This window comes from Corythoichthys intestinalis, chromosome 6 (genome assembly GCF_030265065.1).
Source record: "Corythoichthys intestinalis isolate RoL2023-P3 chromosome 6, ASM3026506v1, whole genome shotgun sequence".
In the NCBI taxonomy this organism is placed as follows: Eukaryota; Metazoa; Chordata; class Actinopteri; order Syngnathiformes; family Syngnathidae; genus Corythoichthys; species Corythoichthys intestinalis.
This window is the reverse complement of record NC_080400.1, coordinates 6,068,254-6,088,908: the sequence shown is the minus strand read 5'-3', so window position 1 is coordinate 6,088,908 and position 20,655 is coordinate 6,068,254. Positions and strand designations below refer to the sequence as shown.

Here is a 20,655-nt window from a genome sequence, read left to right as displayed (position 1 = left end):
GTTATCAAAGAATGAAAGAAAAGGTCCCCATGTACTGTAAAATTTCTTTTCAGAACCGCGAAGAATATATCTAATTTTCTCGAGCCTAAGGTTCATCAGCACATCCCTTATCCAATGCGATGTTGTGGGTGGGGCAGCCTCCTTCCACCTCAAAAGAACCAAACGTCGTGCCAGAAGGGTGGTAAATGCAATAACCCTACACCCCCAAGTAGGCAGCCGCAGACCCTCCGGTAAAACTCCAAATATTGATATTAAAGGATCAGGAGTGATTCTGACCCCCAACACTAGGGAGAGGGCTTCAAAAATACCCTTCCAAAATATTTCTAAGCTCGGACATAACCAAAACATATGGATCAGTGTTGCATCCACCAGCTTACACCTACCACACAAAGGGCTGATTTCTGAAAAGATTCTGGACAATCTTACTTTAGAATAGTGTACCCGATGTACTACCTTAAATTGAATCAGAGCATGACGAGCGCACATAGATGAATTATGTACCCTGCCCAAAACCTTAGACCAAAGTCCCTCTCCGATTGGTATTTGAAGATCCCGTGCCCACAGGTCTTTGAGTCTGGATAAGGACGGAGCTGCCAAATGAGAAATTAGATTAAAAATGCGCTTAATTCCCCCTTTCTCTGTCGGATCTAAAGACATAACATCATCTAAAACTGTTGTAGGCGGTTTATTTGGGAAAAGTGGTATGATACTCTTAACAAAGCTTCTAAGTTGCAGATATCTAAAATGATGAGAATTAGGAATATTAAATCTTTGGACTAACTGTGCAAAAGAGGCAAAAATATCATCCACAAAAAGATCATTTAAATGTGTAAGACCCAGGCTGGACCACAGATGAAAGGCTTTATCAACTGTTGAGGGTACAAAAAAATGATTCGACGCCACTGGGCTAAAAAGGCAAGTACCAACTACACCGTTTTTTTCCCTAAATTGAGAAAGTATCCGAAGGGAGTGAGATAATACCGGGTTATTTCCCGATATCCCAACTGTCAAGGGCAGTGGCGCACCACACAAGGTGGCTAATGAATTTGGGAGACATGCACATGATTCCATCTGCACCCAAGTGGGACCATTCTCCTTAAGATGGTAATATGACCAATATGCCATACAATTTAAGTTTGCGGCCCAGTAATACAACTGAAAGTTAGGAAGAGCCAAACCGCCCTCGCATTTAGCCCCTTGAAGGAATTCTTTACGTAAACGTGGCTGTTTATTATTCCATATATAAGAAGAAATAATTGAATCCAATTTTTTAAAATATGAAGCGGGAATGAAAATAGGCAAACATTGAAACAGGTATAAATATCTGGGCAATACCGTCATCTTGACAGCATTAACGCGTGCTGCTAGTGAGGTATGCAGTAGTGACCAATTAGCCAGATCAGTCTTAGTCCTAACCAAGAGCCTGTCAAAATTATGCTCACGGAGTCCCTTATATTGCTTGGTTACCAATATTCCCAAGTAATTAAAGCTACTAATATTCACTTTAAAAGGCAAGCTGACTTCACCAATTTCAAATTTGACAACATCTAAAGGCTTCAATTCACTCTTATGGAGATTGAGCTTGTAACCTGAGAATCTGCCGAATCGTTGTAGCAGGTCAAGAGCAGGTGGAATCGAAGTTTGAGCTTTAGATATGTAAAGGAGTAAATCGTCAGCGTACAATGAAACTTTATGTTCTATGCCTCCTCTATTTATTCCTGTTATATATCGGTTAGATCTAATAGCTACTGCAAGTTAATTTTTTCTTCATAAAATAGATTTATTAGCTCTAAGTAAGAATACGTGGAGTTCACCCTCTGAAAACGTGCCCATTTTTTGTTCACCGTGGTGAAACCCCGGGAGTATTTTGCGTTGAGGCGCATTGATCTCTGGTGTGCGCGTAGTGCCATTAGGTCGGGAGTGGTCTGATTTTGGTCACACGAGCCAATCAGGTAGCCGCTTTCACCTCACCAAAACAACCAGATATCGCAAATGGCGACTACCGCGTCGGAGAGCGAAGAAGAGCGAATGGAGAAAAAAGTTAAAAAGAGAGCGCAGAAAGTGGGAAATAAACGATGCTATATGCATCTTTTTTCCGTGAAGAAGGAGAACGTCTTGGACTCCACTTTTCAACGGTGGAACACGTACAGAACCTGCTTAAAAAGTGGCTTTGTCTTCACAGCGCTAACAAGGATCTTGCAGGAATATACAAGCATTGCGTGGATATGGATTTTGAAAATATTCCTGGTGTTGCACGGGTTGCCTGGGAGACGTCAGGCGGGTGTATGCGCATGCGCGCGCGGGGAAAAGAGAGCGCGCGCCGGAAGGCGAGAGAGTCTAGCTACGTTGAGGCAGTCGGACGTTAAGTGTGTGCGCAGCAGTAAACGCCACCCGTTATAAAGAAATCAAGAGCAGTCATCCTCTTTTTCCACCTGTCACCTCACGAGTCACGCGAGGGAGGTAACACTGGCGACGCTGGATTCCACATTAATGTTACCGGCGTTTCACTGATAAACAGAAATTGTTAAAGGCTGAGAAAAAATCCGCACGTGCTGGGGGAGAGCCATCTGCAGCCGCGAGCCATTCTGACCCCCCTGCGAGTACTAGCGAAGTTGCAGAAGCGTCCGAAAGTCCCAGAAAAAACACTTCGTTCCCGTTCTGGTTTGCCCATCGCTTCTGCTGGCCCTGTCCTTCCAGCCACCTGCATTATTTGTAAAAAAAAGTGTCAAGGTATGCTCGTTTAATGGGATCGGAAGGCATACGGCAGCGGGATCATCTCGCCAAAGCAGAGACATTGTCGGCAGGTATGTGCCTCACAGACACGCGCCCATTTTTATTTACAATAGGACCGATATTTATTAATGGACTGAAAATGATTAGTTGTTAAGTTCATTTTTAAGGCTATAGTTTAGTAAAAATGCGAGCTGCTGAATGATTTATCGAGTGAATCCAGCAGTTGTTACCAAACTCGGGTTAGCTGTGCCCCTCACAGCCATAGATCACAGCTACAACCCACCCCCACCACCCCCGCCCTACTCTCACCAACCTCAACAAACCCTTTACTTTTAAATCTGTGATGCGACAATAATACTTATTTATAATATAGTACTATAATACTTAATTCTTTTTTTGTGTAAAGGCTGGTTGCTGCAGGCAGTAGAGATGAAGAAAGACTCTTCAATCCTTCTACATATCAAAGACAAAGACTGTGTTGCAATGGAGGTGCGATACCATAAATCCTGTTACCGAGATTACACCAGGTTCCTAACCAAGTCAACAGCAGCAGAAACTGCAACGAGGGACGAAGAACTATGAGTTATTACATTGCACTATTCCATTGACACTTTGCTAAAATTACACATTTCAAAGGTAAAGCATCGGTCAACATGTCACTTGTATTCTGCTTGCCTTTAGCCAAAGCATTGAAAGCGTTACTCTTTGCACATCCTAAGTGTGTGTGTGTGTGTGTGTGTGTGTGTGTGTGTGTGTGTGTGTGTGTGTGTGTGTGTGTGTGTTTCAGACAACCCTATGCTGAGCGCTACAAACTCTTTTGTGAGCAAGTGATCCGTCAAAGGATTATCGTTGACAAAGAAGTGCTCAGAATGGACAAGCTAAGAAGGTTGTTCGTGAACACCGTGAAGAACCATGAGTATCTTGATGCTTCAGACTACAGGTAATTATGAATCTTCATACTAAAAAATTTTTTTTAATGTATTTAGTCTCTAAAAAAAGGCTTTGAGAGAATGTTTAATTTTGTTCTCTTTGGTGTATTTGTGTGAATGAGAAATATAAGCGCAAGAGTGAATGTGGGTGTGTGTGATGTGAATATGTGTGTCTTGTGCTCATCTTTCCCTTTAACTTTGTTTCAGGTAGGTTTTGCTGAAAAGAAGACTGAAGCGTGATTTCCCCCAGTTGGTTTTTCACACCCCTTTCCAGCGCACCATGTCTGAAATGTTTTTTTTTTTGTTGTTTTTTTGGGAGACATTATCAACAACAGACAAACTTTTAGACAGGATACCTCAGTCATCGGCTACATTAGCAACCAAATCTACTGAGGTAAGCCAAGAAAGTGACACTGAACAAATGGCTAGCACAACATCTGGTTGGAAAACCAGCTCTTGGCCCAAGTGTTTGTTCAGCCCTCATTGGCATCCATACATTCACAGGTTGTGACTCGACCAGTGCCTTTCATGGCAAGGGCAAAACAAAGACATTTTCTCTTGCTTGTCAGCAAGAAGAATACCTGACTGCGTTTACAGATCTGGGTAGTAGTTTTAACCTTGACCAATCTACATTTGAGGCATTGAGCAAATATGTGTGCCATCTGTATGGCCAGTCAACTGCCAAAAATGTCAACGATGCAAAATACAAGGCATTCTCTCCATAATATGGAGATAGAATAGTGCCAAAAGAAGTGAGGTTGTAAAATGAAAATTATACCTGTAAAATGACCAATTTTAACTAAAAAACACTTGTATTTCCAAATTTTGCGTTGTGTAATAAACATGAAAAAAACACGATGTAATAAATAAATTCTACAAGTGTTTTTTTTTTCAATTACAAGTGATTTTTTTGTTCTACGGGTGTTTTTTCTTAGCTACGGGTTAAAAATTACCAATTACAAGTGCACAAGTTTTGTCACATTCTTGTCGAGTTTTATGAGCCAAAAAAGATACTCGTAACCTAGTTTTGAAATAAAAACATACCTGTAAAATGACTAATTCTAACTTGTAAAACAAAAAAACAACAACTTGTATTTCCAAAATTTGCGTTGTGAAATAAACATGAAAAAAACACAATGTAAAAAATAAATTCTACAAGTGGTTTTTTTTCCAATTACAAGTGATTTTTTTTTGTTCTACAGGTGTTTTTTCATCACTACGGGTTAAAAATTGCCAATTACAAGTGCACAAGTTTTGTCACATTCTTGTCGAGTTTTATGGGCCAAAAAAGATACTCGTAACCTAGTTTTAAAATAAAAACTTACCTGTACATTTGACTAATTTTAACTTGTATAACAAAAAAAAAACCTTGTATTTCCAAATGTTGCGTTGTGAAATAAACATGAAAAAAACACAATATAAAAAAAATTCTACAAGTGTTTTTTTTCCATTTACAAGTGATTTTTTTGTTCTACAGGTGTTTTTTCTTTGCTTACAACCTCGCGAGTTTTGTCTCCCCCTTGTCGCGTTTTCAGAGACAAAAGTCATTTGTAACCAAAGATGAAAAAATCTACTTGTACATCGAAATAATCTGTTGTAAAAAACAAACACAAAAATATCATTCCAAGTCGTGGTCAAAAGAAGACGTTAAGAACACAATCTAGTGAATAGTTTTTCGGGTGTTTTTTCTTTAATGATCTACAAGTGTTTTCTGAGCATGTACAACTAAATTTCGGGGTAAGCATGTGAGCCAAAATTCTGACCAATCAGAACGGCGATTGTTCAGGCGGAGGGCGGGACACACCATTGCCGACCTGCTGGCTTCTGCTTCCGCTTCCATATGATGGCAGATGATAGAAATGGCAAAACCCTTTAGGTAAGGAGTTTACTTTGTTTTCTCTTGGGTGTCATGTACTAAAAGGATTTTTCGAGCAAATGTAATCCCAATTTCAATATCACTTGATTTTGCATTTAAAGAAGGGCACGAAAATCGATGTGGAGCCAGTTAGCCACGGTTAGCTATGTTGCCTTTGCATGGCCACGGACAGCAACTTGGTAAGGTCCTGGGTGACACGTACGCGAAGGATGGGAAGAAGTTGGAAAAACATTTGATAGAAAGTACCTAACGACGACGCGTACCGTAACTAGCTGAGCTTTTTCATACACAGGTGTTCTACTGTTCTTCTGCATTCATTAAACATTGCCTGGCAAGTGTATTAGTTTGCTACTCAATAACGCAACTAAAGCAAAATAAATCATTGACAAAGAATAATTTCCTTGGTAAATATTAAACTTTTGTGTATAAACTGTATGACTGTCATGATTATGCACTGAATTTTGTCATGGCTGTCTTTGGCACTTTGCTTGCAACTTAACCATGTCACAATGCTCATATACAGTATTACCTCGTGTTATTGCTCAAATTGGTGCATTATATTTTAACAGGATCTACAGATTCCGGATGGACTGGGAAAACAAGTGAGCCAAACTCTGGAATTTTCATACCACATATTGAATGCCAATTCACGACTGCAGAACATGCTGGATTGGCTGCTGCTTTGGACCCACTAATATAAGTAATCTTGGTGCAGACATTTTTTATGACACTGTAATGCATGTACATTGAATATGTATAATTTCATTAAACGCCCTTTAAATTGGGGGAAACATGACGTACCTTTTGAACATTTTATTTCACCAACATTTTTCATTAGCAATTCTTGGAACATTTGTACTATGGAGGACCAAAGCTGCAAAAATTAAAAATGAAGGAAAAATAAAAGTGCATATGAAAACGAGAATGATTGAAACATAAGATTCAAAGATGAAATATATGGAAATGCATCAAGGTAATAATTTTAATTTTGGTGGCTTTGGACCTCCATATTGAACAGGGAACATGTAACAAATTTACTGTTTTACCATTGTCAAACATTTGAAGAAGATCATCACCCTAGCAAAAGCAGTCTGGTAAAGGGGTGCCCAAGTCCAGTCCTCGAGAGCCCCTATCCAGCTTGTTTTCCATGTCTCCTTCCAACACACCTGACTCAAATAATCAGGACTGTTATCAGGCTCCTGTAGAGCTTGCTGATGAGCTGATCATTTGATTTTGGTGTGTTAAAGGAGGGAGACATGGGAAAACGAGCTGGATAGGGGCTCTCGAGGACTGGACTTGGGCACCCCTGGTCTAGTACGACAGGTCAAACAAATTTTTAAAAAAATAGGACCACGAGATTATCCTCTTAATATTGCAATACATGACTTTATTCTTCTAACGTTATGGCTTTTTTTCTTGTTCTAATACTACGACTTAAATCTCGTAGTCGCATTTTTTTCCTCTTTTGTTTAGCTTTAATACTCAGTTATACAAAAACAATACGCTATAATTCCAAAATAGATAATCTACTGATGCACTGCAATACTTCCAACTCTGTTTAAAGTCCTCAAGTTGAGTAGTGTAGTGACTTGGCAATCGTAGGCAAGGGAGGCGAGTTGAAGATGTGGGATGCTCTGCTTCAACTATCTCCACTTGCATGTCTTCCAATGGAATCTCCCAGCCAACTGAGAATTTCACCAATTGTTCCAATGTGTCTTGAGGATCTGCGAAGGTAATGAACAAATTATATAAATTGAAACTATTTTAAGGTAACTTTTCAATTGCAAGGTTACAATTAGAGATGTCTCAATCGCATATTTTTGCACCCAAGTGTGAGTTCACCTGATTTTGAATCAGGTGAGATGGTGAAGTCTACGGCAATATATGGGAAAAAAATATTCTTCTTTAAATGAAACTATCCCAACATGATATATACAATGGTTGTTTTGGTAATCATCTGTATAACAAGGTATTGTAATTCAGAATATTTTAATTCGCAATAGCTGATTGCCAAATGTAAAGTAAAACAAAATGGTTGCATATGTAACATAAAGCATTACATTTGTAAGATCAAAGTACTAACAGGATTTTCTTGGACGTTTATATTTTTGAATACTTATATACATATTACAATCTCTACCATGTAAAAATCTACCATGCGCTGCGTGTCTTGCTTGCTATACTTTCTCAGCACAACTCCATCTATATGAAATATGATTGCACAATGATCTATTATATTACCATTTTAAGCCAAAAAAAATAAAACCAAATTAGCCAATTCCGACTTGCCGTATATAAAGAAATGACGCCCCGTTCCAATAGCGTTAATGCCCTGTACTGTTCACTCATGCACAAAAAAAAAAAAATCAAATTAAAACGATAATATCTCTAGTTTTCCGGAATCTATAACACGGGCGACGGTACGCGCCGTCGTTAATTGCCGTTTTTCCTGTCATGTCTTTCGAGTTCTTCCTATGCTTGTAACACCGTATCAACTCAACACTCGAAGTCAACATAGCTAACTGTGGCTTGCTCGACATCGATTTTCGTGCCCTTCTTTAAAAATGCAAAATCAGCTGATATTGAAATTGGGATTCCATTTGCTTGAAAAATCATTTTAGTACATGACACACAAGCGAAAACAAAGTAAACTCCTTACCTAAGGGGTTTCGCCATTTCTATCATCTGCCATCATATGGAAGTGGAAGCAGAAGCCAGCAGGTCGGCAATGGTGTGTCCCGCCCTCCGCCTGAACAATCGCCGTTCTGATTGGTCAGAATTTTGGCTCACATGCTTACCCCGAAATTTAGTTGTACATGCTCAGAAAACACTTGTAGATCATTAAAGAAAAAACACCCGAAGAACTATTCACTAGCTTGTGTTCTTAACGTCTTCTTTTGACCACGACTTGGAATGATATTTTTGTGTTTGTTTTTTACAACAGATTATTTCGATGTACAAGTAGATTTTTTCATCTTTGGTTACAAGTGACTTTTGTCTCTGAAAACGCGACAAGGGGGAGACAAAACTCGCGAGGTTGTAAGCAAAGAAAAAACACCTGTAGAACAAAAAAATCACGAGTAAATGGAAAAAAAACACTTGTAGAATTTTTTTTTATATTGTGGTTTTTTTTTCATGTTTATTTCACAACGCAACATTTGGAAATACAAGGTTTTTTTTTTTTGTTATACAAGTTAAAATTAGTCAAATGTACAGGTATGTTTTTATTTTAAAACTAGGTTACGAGTATCTTTTTTGGCCCATAAAACTCGACAAGAATGTGACAAAACCTGTGCACTTGTAATTGGTCATTTTTAACCCGTAGTGATGAAAAAACACCTGTAGAACAAAAAAAATCACTTGTAATTGGGAAAAAAAAACACTTGTAGAATTTATTTTTTACATTGTGTTTTTTTCATGTTTATTTCACAACGCAAATTTTGGAAATACAAGTTGTTTTTTTGTTTTACAAGTTAGAATTAGTCATTTTACAGGTATGTTTTTATTTTAAAACTAGGTTACGAGTATCTTTTTTGGCTCATAAAACTCGACAAGAAGGAGACAAAACTTATGCGCTTGTAATTGGTAATTTTTAACCCGTAGCTAAGAAAAAACACCTGTAGAACAAAAAAATCACTTGTAATTGGAAAAAAAACACTTGTAGAATTTATTTTTTACATTGTGTTTTTTTCATGTTTATTTCACAACGCAAAATTTGGAAATACAAGTTGTTGTTTTTTTGTTTTACAAGTAAAAATTAGTCATTTTACAGGTATGTTTTTATTTTAAAACTAGGTTACGAGTATCTTTTTTGGCTCATAAAACTCGACAAGAATGTGACAAAACTTGTGCACTTGTAATTGCTCATTTTTAACCCGTAGTGAAGAAAAAAACCTGTAGAACAAAAAAAATCACTTGTAATTGGAAAAAAAACACTTGTAGAATTTATTTTTTACATCGTGTTTTTTTTCATGTTTATTACACAACGCAAAATTTGGAAATGCAAGTGTTTTTTAGTTAAAATTGGTCATTTTACAGGTATAATTTTCATTTCACAACCTCACTTCTTTTGGCACTATTCTATCTCCATACACATAGTGTGCTACAGGTAGTCCACTGTGGTTGCAAGATGAGCAAGTGTGAGACTGAAAGATGTTCACTCTTGTCTGCAAAAATGTCTTGTACAGATTTATGCCACTACCAGAACTGTGAAAATATTTCAAAGGAAACTGAAAGAGGCACATGGGATAATGACACTGATGATAGTGATATTGATGAGTAATCACCCACCATGTAAAATATGTTTTGATTCATTATCAAGATGGTACTCTCCATTTTAACACTTTTAAAACAAACAAAAAAATGTCTGTATTCCCTTTTCCCAAAAGATAGACTGCCAAAAAAGATGGATGTTCCAATGAAGTGCCATGGTTTTATATATATATATATATATATATATATATATATTTTGTGTGTGTGTGTGTGTGTGTGTGTGTGTGCGTGTGTGTGTGTGTGTATGCTGCCTATTGTGTACCTTTCATTGCATAGTAGGTTGTGAATTGTTTTCATATATAAAACATAAGCTTTTAGATAAATGTAACATATGTGCTCCATGTGCTGGTGTCACCTCTAGTTGAAGTGATTTTTTTGCACAGATTTGCTACATTTAATGATCTAAATTCACATTTGAGTATACTAAACCACCAATACTTGTTTCTGATATTAGGTACATGTATGTATGACATTTGAGAAAGATTTTGTGTTGCCAAATTTAATGTAAGACATTTTACAACCAGAAATGGCAGCACCAGATTTTCGTTTTTTGTTATTTCCCTATATATATATATATATATATATATATATATTCCTGGCTTTTGACAAAATTGGTGCAGGGAAACGTTGGGTAAACTTTTAACCCAAAGTTCAGAAGGGTATTATCTATCAAAAAATGCATTGAACAAGTAGTGCCCAGACAGTGGAACGAAACTCATTTTCTAGGCACTTTTTCAGGGTCCACCCCAAGGCCTACCAAGCAACAGCTGACATTCAGTGGTTCTGACTCCAACCAGAAAACAAGGACGAAGGCGGCGTCCACTCGGCCTTCCTGAGGTGGTAGCTCTGAATCAACTCTCTTGCCTCATGCGGCCCTCCGTTCGATCCCTTACATCTCACACTTTAAAGACAGGGACACTGATTTGGTCTTTCCATAAGCCTTTGAATAAATTTAGGGTGAAAGTTGGACGTTTAGTTGCATACACATCTATATAAGCAAGCTAGGGGTGGCGGTAGCAACCACCTTGACAAACATACAGAGTGAGTGTTGCATGATGAGTTAAAATTCTTGTTCACACACTTCACTACTATTTAGATCTAAGACATGAAGCTTTAGAACTGGGACCCATGGTGAGACAATGCCGTTTGGCAACAGATTGGACATGAGTTCAACTACCCTATGTCATCAATTCGTCAAGTACTGAATGTTTTTGTATACAGGTCACTGTGGTGGATGTGGAGGTGTTGGAACATACGAGGTTGATACATTTTCAGCGTGGTGAGCTTTCGGACCACGAGGACGCCGAACAGCTGTTGAACTTGCTGCCGGACTCACTGTGGTCCGAAGGACCTGGTGACATTGGACTGCATCACGGTGACTCATGTCATATTTGAGGTAGATCCGAATACTTTTGTCAATGTGCCCCAGCACCCCTGTAAACAGGAGGCAGCCAAAGACATTACAGAGACGTACGAGAGGCTGCCAAAGGGCAGGGTCTTGGAAGAATTGGTCTCTGCCTTCAACAGTCCTATTTTGATAGAAAATCGACTGAAAACTGTTTGAAAGCAACCCACACCTTGTTACTCTTTCTTGGTGATTTGGGGTTCAAGGTTTCCAGGAAGAAACTCCAGTGTAGATGATCGGTGCCATTTCTAAGACATGATTTCGATTAGGTGCTCACTCCGAGTACTTCACAATTTTCCTCCATTGTGCCATATCCTCGATGGACTAATGTTAAAATTTTACTCTCTTTTCTGGATCTCTGAGGTTGATCCCAGAGCTTTATCCCTAAATTTGCTGTATGGACTGGAATTATGCAAGGCCTAAGCAAGAAATATGCATAAATGATTCCTATGACTACTGACTGGACTGACAATACTGGAATGGGCCTTTGCACTAAGGAAGTGGTGGTAATGGACTTTATGTACATGGTGGTGCAGGTCCAAACGAAACCAATCTCCCTAAAATGAGTTAAATTCCCTTGTTTTGTCTACTAGAAATAAGTGAAACTATCTTCAAACCAATTTTACACAAATTTCCGTGAGTGTAAAAATAGCTAGCTGAAAATAATCTTGACAAATTTATTTTAAGAAATGAATTAGCGTGTTTAATCTTGAAAAAATATTTGTTTATAGTTTGGTAGAGATATGTTTTTAAATCAAGAATGGATATTGTTCAATGACTATAATTGTAAGCAATTTTTTCTTGATTTGGGTGAAAATATACAAACTTTTAGACATATGGGCTTAATAAGAAGAAATTGTCATATTTACTTAAAATAAATGGAATAATCTGACGCATTAATCTGCTAACTGGTTTTTAACACTCTAAACAAGTCAGAGAAAATCATTTGATCAGATTTTAGAAAAATTATCTGATTAGGACATTATAAATTTGTGGTGTACCTGTTGCTGATTGTTGACATTTTCAGGGTGGCATGGGGCCTAACTATTTGGATGCTCTGCCCGTCATCAGAGCATTAGTTAACTACTATATTCGAATTTATGGGTTCCTGGAATTAATCAGATTGTGTTATGGCAAGAATTTCACGACAAATTCTTATTTATTTGATAGGGAAAGTGCACATTACGAACATTATTTAGTCGCAGATAAAAAAAACATAGATTTGCCTTATAGCAAAAATGCTAAATTCTTTGGCTGCTGTTAAATCCATGCTGGGACTCAGGCACATATTTGGTTCCGCATATCATCCTCAATCTCAAACTCTTGTGGAGTTAATGAATCGCATCATCAAACAGCGCTTGGTGAAAATGTGTGCACAAACAGGGCTTATTTGGCTCCAAGCCCTGCCTCTTGTTATGTTTTCCATCAGGCAACTTGTTAACTGCCGGACAGGGTTCACAATTTTTGAACTCCTGACTGGTCGCCTGATGCCCTGTCCAGCCTCGGCTTTGCTCCAGCCCAGGGGTCGCGTTAACCGAATATTTTCCGTCGTTGACCGATTTTTAAAAACGGTGACGGAAAAAACTGAAGTCCATCCGTCATTTTGACAGGTTGCAATTCACACCCCAGACCACAGGGTGGAGAGTGGGCATATTAATTAGCTATTGTCTCTCTTGATGCATGACGTCGTTGGCTTTACTCTGAAAAATGTCAAGGCAACTGAGTGTCCAAAGTTTCTTCAAAAAGCCCCAAAACGACGATGGTGTTGATAAAAGAGGTGAAAAAACAGGGACTGCACAAGCGGGCACGCAATTCAAGTCCATGCGCACCAGGAGGAAGACTGCGTTCAGGCCACAGCAGGTGAACTATTAATTTCATTGTTCCATACCTACCTGGGCCACAGTCAGCTGTTTTTGTCACAGCGGAGAAAAAGTTACATATTCATCTGCTTGATGTGTGATGGCATGGTGTGGATTCTCTGTTAAGCTTGTTCGGACAGAATATTAATTGGAATGAAAACTAAACACTAGTGATAGGACGAAATGGGCCGAGGTTCCGAAGCTTGTGTCGAGTAAAGGGAGGGGTGTTTCCACGAAGCGCCACGAAGAGGCGCGCGTCATTTCGGCAGAACCCGGAAACGATGTCGTGAGAAGCCTCGCCGGCCGACTGAATCTAGTTAACGCTTCGGAAGTGATCCGACGTTCGGCGCGCATTGCAAACACAGTAGGCTACAGACTACGGTATAAATTGGTTGCAAAACGCAATGGCGATCGCCTGTTATCTCACATTTTGTGCATTTCGGGCTCCTGTACTTGTTACATGATCTGTGCGCAACAGTGCAACCAGTGCAATCTTTTTTCGAGCCTTGTCCTTTGCTTGCGATGGAAACTGCGCAAAAAAAGCGACCCTCCCCTGTATGGGAACATTTTCATTTGATTGCTTTCAATAAGGTAAGGGAGAAGAACTACATTAATATAAATGTGAGTGTGTGTACCTATCTGAACCAAACATCAACAGAATGAACAATCCAATAGTGTACTGGGAGGCACAAAAGAATACCTACCCAAATTTATATAAACTGGCACTCACATTTATCTGCACCCCAGCTTCATCTGTGCCTTGTGAAAGAATATTTTCTAAAGCTGGTGCAATATTGTCCAAAAAAAGAAACCGTTTAAAGCCAGCCACTGTGGGAAAGCTATTATTTCTCAACAAAATGAATAACAAATTATCCTTAGCACTTGTTGTATTTTGTTCACATACTAAATTACTAACATAAGCACATTCATATCTTTGTCATAATCAAATAACCATTGAATTCTTAACAATGTTGACCACTTGGGCTTGTAGACCAGGGGTCTCCAACCCAGTCCTCAAGGCCCACTGTGGGTCCTGATTTTTGTTCCAGCTGATCCAGCAGAGACAGTTGAACCAATGAGGCTTCTGCTAAAACAAGCCACACCTGACAGCAATCAACTGATTGCACTTGTAAAACACCAGATTGGGGAAAAAGTGTTGTCATCTTGTTTGGTAAGAATGAAATCCTGCACCCACAGTGGGCCTTAGTGGAATAGGTTGGGGACCCCTGTTGTAGACCACTTGATGGCGCCATAGAGTAAATGAAGCTTTGCTACATGTGCAAACCGATTGGCTGCAAAGCTTCATTGCTTCATGAGGCTTCATTTGGCCATCACTACTAAATACTGTTGAAGCGGTATGCAATGTTAAGAGTCTTGTTAGCTCGAATTGCTGTGTCCAACCGCTATAGCTCTGCTGCTCTCTGTGAACTCTCTATTCACGCCGGAACGTGCGCGGCTCTTAAATGTCTCTGTCACGTGACTGTGTCGTAGCCGGTAACGCGCTCGGCCAAATGGACACACAATTACGGAAGGTGAATTATGCCAAACAAAGGGTCACCACAATGTCATTATCATCATTTAAAAAATTTAAGTGACTGGTAAAAATAGATTATGACCGGATTTTTATGACCCTGTCAGTCAAAATGACAGACAACGAAAAAGTCTAGCGCAACCTCTGCTCCAGCCGGACGTGGAACCGCCCAAGGGCTACAAGCCCTACTAGGAGCAGTTGTCTTTTCGTGTCATCACTTTGTGTTTCAGATCCTGCCCTTGAGAACGTCTCATGCTGTCCGCCTCTCTGGACGGAGGACAGGTACCATGTGTCACAGACTCGCCCAGTGCCTGTTTCTGGCCTTTCATTTTCGGTTCAGTAACTTTTTGCCACTCTTATCTTACTCGTTTTGGGGTTATTGTTCGCTAGATTTTATAATCGTTGATTTGTTTCTGTGGCGTTTTTTTTTTCTTCTTTTTCTGTTGTATAGGGAGTAAACTAACAAAAAAGGGGTCAAATATGTTTGGCCGAAAACTGCTGTCATCATGACTCTGGTGATCGTTCTGATTTTAGTTTCAGGAACTTATTTCGGGCTAGAGAAACTTTGGCTGACAGACCAAAATGATCTAACAACGTCTGGGATGTCCGAAGTGTCGAGAGGTAAATTGTCTTGTACAGTATGTGGTTACATCCAGTGTGCCTCTGTCAGAGGTGAGTATAGACCCTGCCCACGTGACGTCACAACTCCTTCCTCCTGACTGGTGCCGCCCATTTGTCCGTCAACACATCATGTTTACCTGTTACGGCTACGTACATTCCTCCTATTTACGTGTTTTTCTGCTCGTTAACATTAATAATCAAAATGGTGAAGGCGTGTGTGGCGGTCGGTTGCAATAACAGAGAAGATAGACGGAGAAGACGGAGAGACTTGAAGTTCTACCGGATTCCGAGAGACCCGGAGAGAAGAGAGCGAGATGGGCTGCTGCAATTCGACGAGAAAACTGGGCTCCAAACGATTACCACAGATTATGTAGTCGTCATTTTATATCTGGTAAGATGCATTTAATATATATTTAGAGGGTTTTGGGCTGACAACCACAATTAAGATCATTGCTCGGCTAATCGCCGACAACATACACGTATGTATGTAGTGAGAGTGCTATCGCTAAACCATATAAACATTAAAAGCCCTAACTCCATTGACAAACGACATGAAATACATTAGACTTGACAGTGGATGTTAGCAAGAACAAAAGATTTTGAATTGAAAATTTCGTAACTCACCTTTCCAAGCACAAGATAGATTCCTGCCGAATTTTCGTGGACGAGGACCTGTTTCACCCAACCAGCAACAAAGTATTTATAAGCCTCCAAGCTCTTAAAGTTTTTCAAACTTTCGTGAGAATAGGCTTATTTTGTGTGGACAAGATAGTTGTACATATCAGGGTAGCTAGCAGATGTCAGGCAAATACGGCGGAGACAGCGGGTCGAAAAACATCGATTTAGGCATCAAATATGGATCTGGCGAATGGATAAACTGAAGCTTTTCCACATAACGCCTTTTATGCAACGCATCAAGTGAGTTTACGGCATCCAAAAGCACCGGGTCTTCCATGAAATGCATTATAAATTGCTCGATCAATTGAGACCATTGATAATACAGACACAAAATGACGGACAAGGGGGCGGAACCATACAGCGAGCACGTGGTTTTGTGACGTCGGTGGGTAGGGTCTATAAATGAAGCCAATTGTATTGTTTGTGTTAATTGTTGACGAGACGTTGCTGCTTAGCATGGAGCACTGAGATAGTTAGTGATTTTGGTTATTAGTGATTTAAGGGTCCGGTTGTATTGTGTTTTGGAGAAGCAAAATTACACTTGAGTTATTGTTAGATAGTAAAGTGGTCTCATTTCTGTTTTATGAAGAAACCATACAGATAAATGGCATTGATTTATTATTTCCGTAATAATCCATAACAGCCTTAGTCTCCTTTCTACACGAGCTCCCGTTCGAACTGTAAATAGTCATAAAAGAGAGTGCGCTTTGTAATTGGATTTGGTTTGTATTTATTCTATTTTTTTGATCAAGCTCGCCGATTCATTTTTATTCAATTCAGTTTTATTTGTATAGCCCTATGTCACAACAAGGTTGTCTCAAACGCTTTGCCCACAGGATATAATATGTCAAACAGCAGCACATTCCTATTTGAAAGAACAGGACTACTTCTTATTTGTGTACTGAGAAATTGTTTTAAGGTTTTATACATAGGTCCGTTACTGACTACTTGGAACAAGTTTTATGCACTTAAAACGGTACATTTGTAGACTACAGTTAAGTCAGGATGCTGTAATAAAGTATTTTGCAAGGAAATAGTTATTCCGTTTTTCATTGTCACTCATAATATGCCCAATTCAACTTCAAATTGAATTGTGATTAATTAAGAAATTGACATTTATCCGATTAATCGATTATTAAATAATCATTAGTTGCAGTCCTAGGTTAGAGTTTTTTTCCATTGGTTATCCGAAACTAAAATTTTGACTGTATTTATTATTATAATTGTCGAAGTCAGATTTATTTTGCCTCCATATTAGCGTTTAGGTTCATGAACGATTTCCGACTATTTCCTGCATGGCATGTCAGTATAGAGTACCCTCGACTGCCTGTTAGTTGCAACAGGGGGTGCACGTACTCGTATTAAATTGTTCTAATATTAACAGTTTTAACAACACGGCTAGGGATAGGATGGTCACCGGAACCATGAAAGGATTGCAAGTCATATCTATTAATTAAAATTCTGTGTTGGGGGTGTTAAGTAGGTATTTCGGTGCTTGTATGTGGCTGTGGTATCTTTGTCTTAGGAGTTTTATTACTTTTTTCCAGGAGACCATGGTGAGAGAAGATCCATTGGGCCAATGTTAACTTGAACCTCTGAATCCTGAGGTTATGGTGGAGCTGACCCTTGTCTCCATGGGGATGGGACAGTGTCCTTACTTTGCGTTGTTGTCTGCATTCTAGATTTCTTTTTGTGGTTTTTTATTTTTATATTATAGGCACTTTCATTTATCTTAATTGTTGTTAGCGATCTCTAATACTTAAAGAAGAAGAAGGGAGCAAAGGGCACATTTCCGAGGACCAGAAGACGTGTAGGAGCACCTATTCTGGCGAAGCCAACAGCTGACATCGAGAATAACCATCTCCCCATTTGGCATCAAGGGACAGGAATTCCATGGACATTCAACCAATCACAAGAACTCACATCCTCAGTTCCTCATCTATAAAATACCGGCCAAGCCAGAAAGGCTTGGTCAGTCTACTCCGATCTTTTTTGGGCTAGGACGAGGAGTAGTTCATTAACCCAGCATGCTGTTTAGAACTCCTCTGTCAAAAACTTAGGGCAAGAAATTGTTGACTTTGAAAATGTCGTTATTGGAGTCCTTTAACGAAAACGAACATGACTGGAACCTTGAGGATTAATCATTTAACAGGTAATTTAAAAAGGTTCCTTTAATGTTCTGGAGTGGCCAAGTCAAAGTCTAGACTTGAACCCCATTGAGATGCTGTGGCATGACCTAAAGACACCAACTCATTCAACACATCCCAGGAATCTGACTGAAATACAGCAGTTTTGTAGAGAAGAATAGGCCCGGATTAGTCCTGATCGATGTCCCGGACTGATCTGCAGCTACAGGAAGCGTCTGGTTAAAGTTATTGCTTCCAAAGTGTGGGCCACAAAATATTAAATGTGATAGTTCACTTACTTATTTTCCCCTTTCTGTCATTGTTTGCATACTATCCTCATTGAAATATGAAAAGCCATAGGCGGTGTTTGGCTTTTGGGGCGGGGGGGGCACAACATGTTGATGACCCCAAAACACAGTGTCAGCAATAAAATTAACTTACAAGAATGTTTATAACAATAAGTTGAAAATGAGCGTTTTTTTTTTGTTTCCCATCATTCTTGAGGGGAATTCTAGATCAGGCTGCTTAGGACAGCTGTACTTTTCGCCAAGAAGGTCATCCATTGAATATTGTGTGCCCGCCAGTGTAGTTACCCCAGTCATAATTGTATCATCTCAGCGGAGCCATATGGAGGTAGATTTCTGTCGTCATTATTCGATCCCAAAAAAAGTTGCTTTAATCAAGAAAAAAAAAGTTCTATCAAAATATATATTTTCAATTAAAAAAAAAAGTCACCTCCAAAAAAAATGTGTTTGAAGGCAAAAATAAAGCTATTAAAGCTGTTTGGTTTTTTTTTTTTTTTTGATTGAAGTTATTTATTTATTTATTTATTGGTTGAAGCAAGTATTTTGATTGAAGTAATGTTGTTTTGCGTCTGGTACACATTTTGGCTAGGACATTTGTGTCTTTATAATTCAATCAAAAAATATGTATTTTCAACAACAAAAAAATCAAAAAAAGAAACATTTCAATCATACAAAAAAAGTTTTTGAATGCGAAAAAATATTTGAGACTCAAATATTTGCATTTTTCACTAAATTTTGTTTTTCGATTTTAGCAATCCTTTTTGTGGGACATTTGTGTCTAAATCATTCAATCCCCCAAAAAGTTGCTTTAATAAAAAAGATGTATTTATTTTGTCAAACAAAGAAAAAAAAAATCATTTGAAAATTAAAATTGCCCTCCCCTCATTTAAAAAAAAAAAAAAAAAAAAAAATGCAAAGCAAATGACAGTCTAAAAAAATCATTTTGACCCATTATAAAAATCTTTTTTTGTTCATTTTTGTTGTTTGTTTTATTGCTTTAGAACTTTTGCATATATATAGGGAAGTCAATTACATGCAATGACACTTTTCGGCCACCATGGCGGGGGGGCCTGGACCCCCTGGACCCCCCTAAAAATCCGCTTATGTGAAAACCTAAAAATGTTTGGGTGGTTTTAGTTAAAGCAGACACTGTTTTTTCATCTGTGTGATTTTGACAAAGATCAGATCACATTTGATGGTGATTTATGCAGAAATGTGAGAAATTCCAAAAGGTTCCGATACTTCTTCATACCAATGTAAGTTGTTGTTAGACGCTATAAGCAGAGTGTATTTATTTTTAATTGAAATTGTTTTGTTCATGTGAATATTTTTAGAATTGTATTGAACTATAAAAAAAAAAAAATGAAAATAATGGTTGTGTAGTGACCTTGTTTTGTTGGCAAAAGGGGGTTGTACAAAGTATTAACACCAGGGGTGCTAATAATTGTGACACACATTATTTGATGTCAAATAATTTTTTTCATTATGTGGGATTCTTTCCACACTGAATGAGTGCACCTGTATTGAAGGTTGGATTTTTCTTTTTTTTTTTTTCCATTAAGGTCCCATATTATTTGAATTAAAAAAAAATATTAGAAGCTAAAAAACACATCTTTTTCAGGGGTGCCAATAATTATGGAGGGCACTGTATTTGCCTCACTTTTTAAATGTGATTAATGGACTGCTCATCTGTTCCAAAAGCAGGTATTATTCCTTCGTTATTCCATTTGCAAAGAGCCGACAAAAAATGTACAGTTCATTTCATGTGTTGTTTGCTTTGTCAACTCTTGAGATCCAAGGAGCTGCCATTATTAGTGATGCAAGGTATTTTTAGGTCGAGAAATCCAGAAACCCATGTAGCTCTTTACAATAAGGGTCCTTTCATTTTCAAGGCGCAGAAAAAAAGTGTCCATGTGAGTGAGTTCAGGTGTTCTGTACGTGTTGTCAACTCTCCAGATCCGAATACCTTTTCAAAAGAGATACAAATAGCTGCCAACTAGTGCCATTAGATGTGTTCTCAGTTGTTTTTTTTTACATTTCCATTCTGAGTGAGATGGATGGGCGGAGTCATCCTATGCGCCTTTGATGAAATAGGAGCGCACTGTATGTAAGGACGGCAGTGTCTGTAAGCTGTGTCAGACAAGTGGCTTGTTTACCGATGTGTGTGCCCTCATCTTCCCGACGCTTTCTACGGTTGTATCGTAGTTTGATCATTTTGATTTTTTTGCGCTGCCATAGTTGTACTTTGTTATACTCGCGAACTTTTTTGACGTGCTCCACTAGTTGTACTTTGCTCCATTGGTTGTGCTTTTTAGTAAAG

At 38.6% G+C, this 20,655-nt stretch overlaps 1 long non-coding RNA gene across 5 annotated transcripts; it reads left to right on the top strand.

Annotated features, from left to right (window-relative positions):
• Positions 1–1,982: 1,982 nt before the first annotated feature.
• Positions 1,983–19,257, top strand: LOC130917856 (uncharacterized). Of its 5 annotated transcripts, none has more exons than XR_009063529.1 (6): positions 1,983–2,804; positions 3,140–3,369; positions 3,521–3,673; positions 3,870–4,056; positions 10,549–15,226; positions 17,452–19,257. It is a non-coding gene; the product is annotated as an uncharacterized LOC130917856 (long non-coding RNA). The 5 variants fall into 5 exon arrangements; XR_009063528.1 differs by having other exon boundaries at positions 10,549–15,617; positions 17,455–19,257; XR_009063527.1 differs by having other exon boundaries at positions 10,549–15,617.
• Positions 19,258–20,655: the final 1,398 nt, after the last annotated feature.